Consider the following 14,080-nt stretch of genomic DNA (forward strand, 5'->3'; position numbering starts at 1 on the left):
AATAGGTGCAGAGGACACAGGAGGACCCCTGCACTTGGGATGGGCAGTGCAGGGATCCCCCTGCCCAGCACCATTGCAATGTTCATTGTCTTCTCTGCAGACAATGAACATTGCAATGGTGCTGGTTCAACCTGCCGCAGCAGCACTGACGCCAACTCGTTTTCAAGCTGGATATAATGCTGCTGCCAGTGTATCACTGGGCTGGCCAGTGGAAAGCTTGCTTTCCACCTGCCAGTCCAGTAGGAAACTTGTAATGGGTCCAGCGGGGAGGTAGACGGTGTGGCGGCAACCTCCCTCTCTGAATTAGGCGGATGGTGCAGGTTAAATTCAGGATAAACCACTGGGGGTTAATCTGATGTGGGTCTTTGGACCAAGGTTCACCAGGCAGTACAATTTTACCTGGCTCATATGGCTTGGGTACAGATTGGTCCCACTTGTCCTTAGTGCTAAATGCGGGATTCACAGGTGCTGGTTTTAAAAAGTACACAGGGTAATGAGAAAACCAATGCAAAAACCTGACAACAGGGCCACTAGGATGGATGATTGAAGGTGTTGCAGGGTCTCCTCAAGGTGCAGCGTCTAGCAAAGGTAGTGATAGCATGGATGGTCATCAAAAAGCCATGGCAGTGGCAAACATAGTGTACAACTTGCTGGAGGTCAGGACTACATTTCTCAAAATGCACTAGATCATTTAATTTGGGTTGATCCCTCAGTGAGCCCAATGGCCAGGGATTCCTTGCTTCGGGAAGCTTGCTTTTATTTGCAGGATGCAGGGGTGAAGTATCTCTAGTCTGAGCTTTTGGTGCTCAAAGAAGTTCCTCCTGCCTTTGAAACCAGTCTTTGGTCCTGGACAAGTCACAGTCATGCAGTTGCTGGATGGTTGCTCCAGGTGCACAGCATTGCACTTTTGTTTTATGCAGGTCCTGAAGTTGCAAACTCAGGTCTCTTTTTTGTCTTTGGTTGCAAGTGGATTCAGATTAGATGTTCTGGGGTACTCCTTATCATAGATTTGGGGCATTAGGATTATGGATACAAATTGCCAATGGGCTACTAGCCCCAGTGGCTAATCTGCTCCTGAGGTCACCATATCTTGGGGTGTGTGTCACCATTTCTACCCAGAACTCTCTATATTGCCACTTTTCAAAATGACAGAGCCCATCCTTGGCTGTACAGACAAGGTAGCTCACCCTATGGGTGTGTCTAGCCTTCTGGGGCGCATGCCTCCTATCTACTTTTCCTGCCTGCCCCAGTGCAAATATGCTTGGGGACAGAGGGTGGCTTTGTCCTTCAGTGAGAGTTAGTCTGCTCGCATTTCAGAAGTGGTGTGGACTTTAAAGCTCCTAGCATTGATGTGGCACTTCATTAGTCATGCTGTTAGGGAGGAAGGTGACACCGCATGCACAGGCAGGACTTTGTTTCTGACTCCTGGGAGTGTTCACACTTCTTGGCAGGGCATCAGATCCTCTCTCGGGGGAAAGCTTGGACACAGGAAAGGCTGGGGCAACCTGGTGGGCAACCTCTAAGGCATCCACCTGGGTGCATGTCACATTAAATCTGACTTTGGAATAAAGTCAGGTTTAATGATACAAGTAGTTTGATACCAAACATGATATACTTTAGAAGGGCCATGATCGAGTTGGAGACCTGAGGATGGCCAGGTGCCAGCTCATATTAGTCTATGGCCCCCTGACCACTATTAGTAGCTGTAAATGAAAAGAAGCTGCTATAGGGAGATATAAGCTTGCACTTACATGTCCACACTTTAAGATAATGCAGCCTGTCTCCTGAGCTTAGGAGGCCTGCCTTAAGGGTTATTGGCATATATTAAAAGTAGTGCTTTGACCTTGCCACACATGTTGAGGGCAAGGTGGAGTTGGAACAGTTTGCACTTTTCATGCATCTGCAATGGCAGGCCTGCTGTCATCTGTTAACTTGGGTCACTAAGGGTGGCACAACCAGTGCTTCAGGCCCAGGTGACCCCTTTAATTTCCTTGGCCTGTATACCACTTGTAACATTTATCAGGGACTTATAAGGGGGTTCAAAGTAATTGGCAATTGGGGATACCAATTCCCATACATCAGATTTCTGGAGAGAACACTGGCACTGCGGCCTGGTTAACAGGCTCCGGTGCACTTTCAGAGTCATAAAGCAGAAGCTAATAGTCCGAATTGTGCCAAAAATGAGGGGAGTTGCAAAAAGGCCTATTTTCCTACACTGGGAAGTCTAATCTTGTTTTTACACAAGATTTTTGTGCACCTCTGGTGAACACCTTGGAATCACAGAGGCCAGTGTATTGTCATATTGAAACACAGAAAGTTTCTGCAGTCACCTATGTTAAGAAATAAGAAAACATGATCTTAAAAACATTTTAAAAAACTCTATATTTCCCAATTCACCAGTTTCACCATCATGATTTCTTTTACATCATACTGGAAAGTACTAGTTTCTCAAGATGCAAAATTTATAGTTAAGTCCTAGCCGCTCGTTCACACAGAGCCGATGGTATAAAAAAGAAGTATGTTTGATGTTGGGCTCTGTTTTGATCAGGTGTCCATCAAAGATTTCAGATCTGTAATGGGTGGGAACTTCTTACCATAAAACAGTGGAACATGAGCAGATCGTTAGCAGATACAGGTATAGCATTGAGGCGGCGAATGTGTGCTTCAAGTGCAGTCAGTAAACAGCCTAGATGCAACTCCCATGTTTCTGCAGCTTTAACACCAAAGCTAGACAGCAGCAGCCCTGGCAAAAATGAATAAACCAGCGCAAATCCCACCCTCTCCTCCTACAACCTCGTTCTTTTCATCTATACATTTTCTCTCTCGCCTTCGCTTCATACTCTCTCTCTCCTTCCTTCCTCATCATGTTCTTTCTACCTCTGCCCTTTCTCTCTGTCTTAGCATCCCCATAGCTGCTACAACTAACCTAGGTGAACTGGGAAAAGTGACAAAGACACCAGGAGAGGCCCTAGGCTTTCAAAACCAGCATCCAATGACTCCAACCCACCTAGGAAATGCCCAGTACAATAAAAGGCCTTTCTGGCACTGCCAAACACAAGTTAAACTCCGACAGAACCAGTGGAGCAACTAAAGCCCCATCAGAGACTGGTACATCCCATCATTCAGCTACCTGCCTTTTCTGTCTTACTGCTGCACTTCTGTCTGTTGGATCCATTTTGACCATGCCTTTTAACCTCTTAGCTGCTGTGCCCTCGACCCCACCCCCAAGAGCTGAGCCCTTTTTTAGCTATTTTGGGTAGTTTGTGCTTAGGCTTTCATAACTTTTTGTCCACATGAGCTACCACGCCACACTTGCGTACTTTTTTTGCAACATCCTAGGGATTCTAAAGGTACCCAAAGTTTGTGAGTTCCCCTCAAGGAGACCAAGAAATTAGCCACATACAGATAAAATGTTGTTTTTAAAAAAAAAATGGGAAAAAGGGCTGCAGAAGAAAGCATGTGTTTTTTCCCTGAAAATGGCATCAACAAAGGGTTTGCGGTGCTAAAATCGCCATCTTCCCAGCTCTCAGGAACAGGCAGACTTGAATCAGAAAACTACATTTTGCAACACAATTTTGGCATTTTACTGGGACATACCCCATTTTTACTATTTGTTGTCCTCTTAGGCGCCTTCCAGTTAGTGACTGAAATGAGTGTGAAACAACTGCTGGATCCCGGACAGCTGAATATTTCTCAAAAGTAGATATTCAGCAAGGAGTCATTTGTGGATCCTGCAATGTTTTCCTACAGAAAAACACAGCTGAAATAAAAAAATATTGAAATTGAGGAGAAAAAAACAACAATTTTTCTCCACGTTTTACTCTGTTACTTTTTCCTGCAAATGCATATTTTCAAAAGTAATATACTGTTACATTTTTCTAGATTCTTCTGGTTGCTGGGATATAAGGGGCTTATAGGTCCATCAAGCAACCTAGATACCCAGAGCCAATAAAGGAGCTGCAACTTGCCATGGGTTTTTGTTGTACAGCAATTCATTTGTTGAAATATAAAGAGCGAAAAATAGGTATCAAGGAAACCTTTCTATTTCCAAAATGGGCACAAGATACGGTGTTGAGAACCAGTGGTTATTTGCACATCTCTGAATTCTGGGGTCCCCATACTAGCTTGTGAATTACAGGGCATTTCTCAAATAGAAGTCTTTTTTACACACTGTCTTACATTTGGAAGGAAAAAATGAAGAGAAATACAAGGGTCAATAACACTTGTTCTACTATTCTGTGTTTCCCCAAGTCCACCGATAAAAACGGTACCTCACTTGCGTGGGTAGGCCTAGTGCCCACGACAGGAAATGCCCCAAAACACAACATGGACACATCACATTTTCCCAAAGAAAAGACAGCTGTTTTTTGCAAAGTGCCTAGCTGTGTATTTTGCCCTCTAGCTCATCCGGCACCTAGGGAAACCTACAAAACCTGCACATTTTTTTAAAATAGATACCTAGGGGAATCCAAGATGGAGTGACTTGTGGGGCTCTCACAAGGTTCTGTTACCTAGAACCCATTGCAAACCTCAAAACTTGGCATAAAACACTTTTTTTCCTCAAATTTCATTGATGCAAAGTTCAGGAATCTGAGAGGAGCCACAAACTTTCTTCGACCCACCATTCCACCAAGTCTCCGAATAAAAATGGTACAGAGAGAGAGAGAGATCACTTTTATGCGTGGGTGTGGTTTTCCTTGGAGACACGTGTTGACAAAAGTGATTGCTATGTATATATCATGTATGTATATATATATATATATATCTATATATATATATATAGATATATATATATATATATACACACACACATATATATATATGGGACGCGCGCAAAGGTGAGAGGCATTCTGAACTTCTAAACTTCTGCCCATGGGTGGGACTTCATCCTCCAGGCTTCTACGCTTCTTGTTGGGCCCATATACAGACGCTCTGCTCATGCCGCACGGGACGCACGGGACGCACGCAAAGGTGAGAGGCAAGCCGAACTTCTAAACTTCTGCCCTGGGTGGCACTTCATCTCCCAGGCTCCTATGCTTCTTGTTGGGCACATATACAGATGCTGCTGACGCCGCGTGGGACGTGCGTAAAGGTGAGAGGCAATCCGAACTTCTAAACTTCTGCCTGGGGTGAGGCTTCATCTCCCAGGCTCCTACGCTTCTTGTTGGGCCTATATACAGTTGCTGCTCATGCCGCGCGGGACGCACGCAAAGGTCAGAGGCAGTCCGAACTTCTGCCTTGGGTGGGACTTCATCCCCCAGGCTCCTATGCTTCTTGTTGGGCCCATATACAGATTCTCTCCTCATGCCGTGCAGGACGTGTCCGGGCACGTGCCCGAGCAAAGACCAGGCCAATACGGGCCCATCTTCGCCTGATAGAGGCCGGGCAGGGCATATTCTATTGATTGCAAGAAGTAAGTGCCTTGTGGGATTTTAATTTTGGCTCCACGGGGTTCCCCTTATCTTTGCTGTTATATGATAGGGAAACGGAAAGCTGTAGTTGCTCCTGTATCATTGAGTGGCACAAAAAATCCTAAAAAACGGTCCAGCGATCAAGTGAGTTCCTCAACCTTCAAAGGAACTAACTCTTTATATGATTGATTTATTGTTTGAAGAGGTAGAGGCCATTCTAAAGAGAAATTCTCACCCCCTGTCCATTAAGAGTGGTACATCTGGGAGGTGGAAAATTCCGGAAATATTTAAGAGGAAGAAGAGGATGCAATCAACTTATTCCCTTGTGGAGACTGCTATAAATGTGGAACCTCACGCTCACGGGGAAAATTCCTTGTTTCCGTTGTCTGCAACACCCTGCAGTGTCTTGGGTGCTCCGTTATGCCAGACGGGCACCCCCTCCAAGGGCGATGAGGTTTTCCCTCCCCGCTAAGCCCAGTGGTTAGGGTGGTCCCCAGTATACTGTGTACGAATCGGTTTGGGCCATTGGCGGAGGAAGGGGGCCTTCCTGTTTGTACTATACATACATTGCCTGGAGCCGTCACTGATGATAATATCCCAACTAATTTCCCTCCTGACTCTGATGGACTGCAATTGTTAGACAAAGAAATTGACTTGACCCTTGTTCTTCAGAGGGTGGACAAAGTTAAGACTTTGGTGCTATCACTATTGGGAACTATGAAGGAGAAATTGATGCAGAAGTGTGGTTGTAGATATCAGATGCTCAATAAGGAGGCAAGGGGGGTGGGAGCTCTGTTATGTTTGAATCAAGGTTAGAAGATGGTACCCCCTCTCGGGACGGCTATGTCTCCCACTTCAGATAATACATCTTTATTCTGTGCAGAGGGCTACCAGCTAGAGCCTTTAAGTGCAAGTCAGAAGCACAATATAGTTTCTAATATTAGGAATTCCCTGGGGACCCAAAACCATATTAATGCTCAGCCCGATGTTTCTGATGATGGGCCCAGGAGGAACGCCGCCCCCCAAGTACTTGGTGGGGAGATTAGTTCCCCTGTACTCCCTACCAAATCCCCTAAACCTTCCATTGAAGCTATATCTCAGTATGATGATAGCAGGCCTGTCCCTGTGGATCAGGGTTTAGGACTGAGAGGCAAAGATAGTACCATCTATATGGTTGATGTGCCCAAGCTGCCGTTTGGTTCATTTGAGAACCATGAGTCCTTGATTAACAAGGTCATTCATTGGCTACGGTTCTGGCGCGATTGTGTTTCAGACATTCGTGCTGACATTTTTTAGGTGGGCAGATATAGCCATTTGTGATCAAAGATTGACTTTATTTCTGTCTGTCTCGTCGATAGGACACTAGTGGGCCAACTTATGGACTTTGAATTACGTACATGTTATCTCAGGGATATGAGAGGGGTTGGCATTAGTCTTGCATTAAATCTACCTTGTACTCGTCTATCCACGTCTTTCAAAAGGCCAGCCCCTATCCAAGAACGTTAACCACATATGGCAACTAAAACCCCTTATACACTGTCAGTCACCGAATTACTAAATGTTGATCAGGAGGCTCAACTTGGGGTATCTAATGGGCCTATGCATTTGAAGGAGGCTGACTGCCCTATCCTTGGAGCTGAGGCAACTAACTCTCAGTTATCTATAATGTCATGGAATTTAGCTGGACTTGATAGGAAGCTGGGAGACCCCGAGTGGGTTACTTATATTAACAATCAGGATGTCTGTCTCTTTCAGGAGACCTGGGCTGAGTTGAAACTTTATATAGATGGGTTTTTTTTCGTATAGCACCCTGGATCAACCACCAGAGAAGGGTCTAGGTCATGCTAAAGGAGGTCTCTTGGTGCTTTTAAATAAGAAATTGCAAAGTGATCATTTGTTTTTAAAAATAGATTCAGTTGATTTAACCCCTTCTGTGCCGCGGACGTAGTGGTTACGTCCTGCGGCACAGTGCTGCTGTGCCGAGGACGTAACCACTACGTCCTCGGCACACAGCCCAGAGGGAGCGCTCTCGCTCCCTCTGTGGGGTTCCCCCCCACCCCCCCAAGTCAGGGATGGAAGGGGAAGCCCTTCCCCTCCCACCCCCGACGCCCCCCAACCCCCCCTGTGACGTCAGCGCGCGAGCGCGCGCTGATTAGTCACAGGGTCTCCCCCATCGCGCTGGAAGCAGAGCTTCCAGCGCGATTGAAAAAGAAATGCTTTTGCATTTCTTTTTCAATCCCATGGGGGAGGCCCCGAGAGGCTTCAAAGGGAAGGAAATGTATTTCCTTCCCTTTGAAGTCTCTCACAGGTTTCAAAAGCTGGATTGCTTGCAATCCGGCTTTTGAAACCCCACTAGACACCAGGGATTTTTTTTTTTCTTGAAATTGGCAAAAGGGAGCGACCCCTTGGGCAAGGGTCGCTCCCAGGGGGGCATTTTTTTAGGAAGGCCTTTTCTGCCCCCCCTGGGGGCAGATTGGCCTATTATTAGGCCGATCTGCCCCCAGGGGGGGCAGAAACCTCTAGGCACCAGGGACCATTTTTTTTTTTTTTCTTTTTTTTGTGATGTATTCTTTTTTTTTAGGTGGGGAGCGATCCCTTAGGCAAGGGTCGCTCCCCTACGGGGCAATATATATTTAGGCCATTTCTGCCCCCCTTGGGGGCAGATTGGCCTATTTTGATGAGGCCAATCTGCCCCCAAGGGGGGCAGAAACCATTAGACACCAGGGAGTTTGTTTTTGCGCGCGAATGTCACGCAACAAAGCGACCCCTTTGGCAAGGGTCGCTCCCAGGGGGGGCAATTTTTTGGGAAGGCCTTTTCTGCCCCCCCCTGGGGGCAGATCGGCCTATTATTAGGCCGATCTGCCCCCAGGGGGGGAAGAAACCTCTAGGCGCCAGGGCAATTTTTTTTTTTGTGTTTTTTTTTTTTTGTGTTTTTTTTTTTTTAGAGATGGGGAGCGACCCATCAGGCAAGGGTCGCTCCCCTGGGGGGCAAATTGTATTTAGACCATTTCTGCCCCCCTGGGGGCAGATTGGCCGATTTTAGGTCAATCTGCCCCCAAGGGGGCAGAAACCACTAGGCACCGGGGATTTGTTTTTTGGCGCCAATGTCACGCAGGGGGAGCGACCCCGTAGGCAAGGGTCGCTCCGGGGGGGAGGTGGGGGGGAAAATTTATTTTAGGCCATTTCTGCCCCCCCGGGGGACAGATCGGCCTATTATTAGGCCGAACTGCCCCTGGGGGGGGGGCAGAACACTCTAGGCGCCAGGGCAATTTTTTTTTTGTGTTTTTTTTTTTTGTTGTTTCTTTTATTAGAGATGGGGAGCGACCCATCAGGCAAGGGTCGCTCCCCTGGGGGGGCAAATTGTATTTAGACCATTTCTGCCCCCCTGGGGGCAGATTGGCCAATTTTAGGTCAATCTGCCCCCAAGGGGGCAGAAACCACAAGGCACCGGGGATTTGTTTTTTGGCGCCAATGTCACGCAGGGGGAGCGACCACGTAGGCAAGGGTCGCTCCCGGGGGGGGGGGTGCCGGTTGGGGGGGCAAATTTATTTTAGGCCATTTCTGCCCCCCCGGGGGACAGATCGGCCTATTTTTAGGCCGAACTGCCCCCGGGGGGGGCAGAACACTCTAGGCGCCAGGGCAATTTTTTTTTTGTGTTTTTTTTTTTTGTTGTTTCTTTTTTTAGAGATGGGGAGCGACCCATCAGGCAAGGGTCGCTCCCCTGGGGGGGCAAATTGTATTTAGAACATTTCTGCCCCCCTGGGGGCAGATTGGCCAATTTTAGGTCAATCTGCCCCCTAGGGGGCAGAAACCACTAGGCACCGGGGATTTGTTTTTTGGCGCCAATGTCACGCAGGGGGAGCGACCCCGTAGGCAAGGGTCGCTCCCGGGGGGGGGGGGGTGTGGGGGTTGGGGGGGCAAATTTATTTTAGGCCATTTCTGCCCCCCCGGGGGACAGATCGGCCTATTATTAGGCCGAACTGCCCCCGGGGGGGGGGCAGAACACTCTAGGCGCCAGGGCAATTTTTTTTTTTGTGTTTTTTTTTTTTGTTGTTTCTTTTTTTAGAGATGGGGAGCGACCCATCAGGCAAGGGTCGCTCCCCTGGGGGGGCAAATTGTATTTGGACCATTTCTGCCCCCCTGGGGGCAGATTGGCCAATTTTAGGTCAATCTGCCCCCAAGGGGGCAGAAACCACTAGGCACCGGGGATTTGTTTTTTAGCGCCAATGTCACGCATTGGGAGCGACCCCGTAGGCAAGGGTCGCTCCCGGGGGGGGGGGGTGTGGGGTTGGGGGGGCAAATTTATTTTAGGCCATTTCTGCCCCCCCGGGGGACAGATCGGCCTATTATTAGGCCGAACTGCCCCCCGGGGGGGGCTGAACACTCTAGGCACCAGGGCAATTTTTTTTTTGTGTTTTTTTTTTGTTGTTTCTTTTTTTAGAGATGGGGAGCGACCCATCAGGCAAGGGTCGCTCCCCTGGGGGGGGCATATTGTATTTAGACCATTTCTGCCCCCCTGGGGGCAGATTGGCCAATTTTAGGTCAATCTGCCCCCTAGGGGGCAGAAACCACTTGGCACCGGGGATTTGTTTTTTGGTGGCAATGTCACGCAGGGGGAGCGACCCCGTAGGCAAGGGTCGCTCCCGGGGGGGGGTGGAGTTTGGGGGGGCAAATTTATTTTAGGCCATTTCTGCCCCCCCGGGGGACAGATCGGCCTATTATTAGGCCGAACTGCCCCCGGGGGGGGGGCAGAACACTCTAGGCGCCAGGGCAATTTTTTTTTTGTGTTTTTTTTTTTTGTTGTTTCTTTTTTTAGAGATGGGGAGCGACCCATCAGGCAAGGGTCGCTCCCCTGGGGGGGCAAATTGTATTTAGACCATTTCTGCCCCCCCTGGGGGCAGATTGGCCAATTTTAGGTCAATCTGCCCCCAAGGGGGCAGAAACCACTAGGCACCGGGGATTTGTTTTTTAGCGCCAATGTAACGCAGGGGGAGCGACCCCGTAGGCAAGGGTCGCTCCCGGGGAGGGGGGTGGGGGTTGGGGGGGCAAATTTATTTTAGGCCATTTCTGCCCCCCCGGGGGACAGATCGGCCTATTATTAGGCCGAACTGCCCCCCGGGGGGGGCAGAACACTCTAGGCACCAGGGCAATTTTTTTTTTGTGTGTTTTTTTTTTTGTTGTTTCTTTTTTTAGAGATGGGGAGCGACCCATCAGGCAAGGGTCGCTCCCCTGGGGGGGGCAAATTGTATTTAGACCATTTCTGCCCCCCTGGGGGCAGATTGGCCAATTTTAGGTCAATCTGCCCCCAAGGGGGCAGAAACCACTAGGCACCGGGGATTTGTTTTTTGGCGCCAATGTCACGCAGGGGGAGCGACCCCGTAGGCAAGGGTCGCTCCCGGGGGGGGGATGGGGGTTGGGGGGGCAAATTTATTTTAGGCCATTTCTGCCCCCCCGGGGGACAGATCGGCCTATTATTAGGCCGAACTGCCCCCGGGGGGGGGGGGCAGAACACTCTAGGCACCAGGGCAATTTTTTTTTGTGTGTTTTTTTTTTTGTTGTTTCTTTTTTTAGAGATGGGGAGCGACCCATCAGGCAAGGGTCGCTCCCCTGGGGGGGGCAAATTGTATTTAGACCATTTCTGCCCCCCTGGGGGCAGATTGGCCAATTTTAGGTCAATCTGCCCCCAAGGGGGCAGAAACCACTAGGCACCGGGGATTTGTTTTTTGGCGCCAATGTCACGCAGGGGGAGCGACCCCGTAGGCAAGGGTCGCTCCCGGGGGGGGGATGGGGGGGCAAATTTATTTTAGGCCATTTCTGCCCCCCCGGGGGACAGATCGGCCTATTATTAGGCCGAACTGCCCCCGGGGGGGGGGGCAGAACACTCTAGGCACCAGGGCAATTTTTTTTTTTTGTGTTTTTTTTTTGTTGTTTCTTTTTTTAGAGATGGGGAGCGACCCATCAGGCAAGGGTCGCTCCCCTGGGGGGGGCAAATTGTATTTAGACCATTTCTGCCCCCCTGGGGGCAGATTGGCCAATTTTAGGTCAATCTGCCCCCAAGGGGGCAGAAACCACTAGGCACCGGGGATTTGTTTTTTGGCGCCAATGTCACGCAGGGGGAGCGACCCCGTAGGCAAGGGTTGCTCCCGGGGGGGGGATGGGGGTTGGGGGGGCAAATTTATTTTAGGCCATTTCTGCCCCCCCGGGGGACAGATCGGCCTATTATTAGGCCGAACTGCCCCCCGGGGGGGGGGGGCAGAACACTCTAGGCACCAGGGCAATTTTTTTTTTGTGTGTTTTTTTTGTTGTTGTTTCTTTTTTTAGAGATGGGGAGCGACCCATCAGGCAAGGGTCGCTCCCCTGGGGGGGCAAATTGTATTTAGACCATTTCTGCCCCCCTGGGGGCAGATTGGCCAATTTTAGGTCAATCTGCCCCCAAGGGGGCAGAAACCACTAGGCACCGGGGATTTGTTTTTTGGCGCCAATGTCACGCAGGGGGAGCGACCCCGTAGGCAAGGGTCGCTCCCGGGGGGGGGATGGGGGTTGGGGGGGCAAATTTATTTTAGGCCATTTCTGCCCCCCCGGGGTACAGATCGGCCTATTATTAGGGGGGGGGGCAGAAACCTCTAGGCGCCAGGGGAATTTTTCTTTTTTTTCTTTTTTTTTTTCTTTGTTTTTTTTTTTTAGAGATGGGGAGCGACCCATCAGGCAAAAGTCGCTCCCCTGGGGGACAAATTGTATTTAGGCCATTTCTGCCCCCCTTGGGGGCAGATTGGCTGAGTTTAGGTCAACCTGCCCCCAAGGGGGCAGAAACCACTAGGCACCGGGGATTTGTTTTTTGGTGCCAATGTCACGCAGGGGGAGCGACCCCGTAGGCAAGGGTCGCTCCCGGCGGGGGAGGGTGGGGGTTGGGGGGGCAAATTTATTTTAGGGCATTTCTGCCCACCCCCCCCTGGGGCCGGCTGAGCTACAGGCCAAACACCACAGGTAGGCACCTTGCAAAAAACACCTCTGTTTTCTGTGAAAAAATATGTTGTGTCCACGTTGTGTTTTGGGGCATATCCTGTCGCGGGCGCTAGGCCTACCCACACAAGTGAGGTATCATTTTTATCGGGAGACGTGGGGGAACGCTGGGTGGAAGGAAATTTGTGGCTCCTCTCAGATTCCAGAACTTTCTGCCACAGAAATGTGAGGAACATGTGTTTTTTTAGCCAAATTTTGAGGTTTGCAAAGGATTCTGGGTAACAGAACCTGGTCCGAGCCACACAAGTCACCCCTCCTTGGATTCCCCTAGGTCTCTAGTTTTCAGAAATGTACAGGTTTGGTAGGTTTCCCTAGGTGCCGGCTCAGCTAGAGGCCAAAATCTACAGGTAGTCACTTTGCTAAAAACAGCTCTGTTTTCTGTGATATGTCCACGTTGTGTTTTGGGGCATATCCTGTCGCGGGCGCTAGGCCTACCCACACAAGTGAGGTATCATTTTTATCGGGAGACGTGGGGGAACGCTGGGTGGAAGGAAATTTGTGGCTCCTCTCAGATTCCAGAACTTTCTGCCACAGAAATGTGAGGAACATGTGTTTTTTTTGCCAAATTTTGAGATTTGCAAAGGATTCTGGGTAACAGAACCTGGTCATAGCCCCGCAAGTCACCCCTCCTTGGATTCCCCTAGGTCTCTAGTTTTCAGAAATGTACAGGTTTGGTAGGTTTCCCTAGGTGGCGGCTGAGCTAGAGGCCAAAATCTACAGGTAGTCACTTTGCTAAAAACAGCTCTGTTTTCTGTGATATGTCCACGTTGTGTTTTGGGGCATATCCTGTCGCGGGCGCTAGGCCTACCCACACAAGTGAGGTATCATTTTTATCGGGAGACGTGGGGGAACGCTGGGTGGAAGGAAATTTGTGGCTCCTCTCAGATTCCAGAACTTTCTGCCACAGAAATGTGAGGAACATGTGTTTTTTTAGCCAAATTTTGAGATTTGCAAAGGATTCTGGGTAACAGAACCTGGTCCAAGCCCCGCAAGTCACCCCTCCTTGGATTCCCCTAGGTCTCTAGTTTTCAGAAATGCACAGGTTTGGTAGGTTTCCCTAGGTGGCGGCTGAGCTAGAGGCCAAAATCTACAGGTAGTCACTTTGCTAAAAACAGCTCTGTTTTCTGTGATATGTCCACGTTGTGTTTTGGGGTATATCCTGTCGCGGGCGCTAGGCCTACCCACACAAGTGAGGTATCATTTTTATCGGGAGACGTGGGGGAACGCTGGGTGGAAGGAAATTTGTGGCTCCTCTCAGAGTCCAGAACTTTCTGCCACAGAAATGTGAGGAACATGTGTTTTTTTAGCCAAATTTTGAGATTTGCAAAGGATTCTGGGTAACAGAACCTGGTCCGAGCCCCGCAAGTCACCCCTCCTTGGATTCCCCTAGGTCTCTAGTTTTCAGAAATGCACAGGTTTGGTAGGTTTCCCTAGGTGGTGGCTGAGCTAGAGGCCAAAATCTACAGGTAGTCACTTTGCTAAAAACAGCTCTGTTTTCTGTGATATGTCCACGTTGTGTTTTGGGGCATATCCTGTCGCGGGCGCTAGGCCTACCCACACAAGTGAGGTATCATTTTTATCGGGAGACGTGGGGGAACGCTGGGTGGAAGGAAATTTGTGGCTCCTCTCAGATTCCAGAACTTTCTGCC

This window comes from Pleurodeles waltl, chromosome 3_1, assembly GCF_031143425.1.
Source record: "Pleurodeles waltl isolate 20211129_DDA chromosome 3_1, aPleWal1.hap1.20221129, whole genome shotgun sequence".
Classification (NCBI taxonomy): Eukaryota; Metazoa; Chordata; class Amphibia; order Caudata; family Salamandridae; genus Pleurodeles; species Pleurodeles waltl.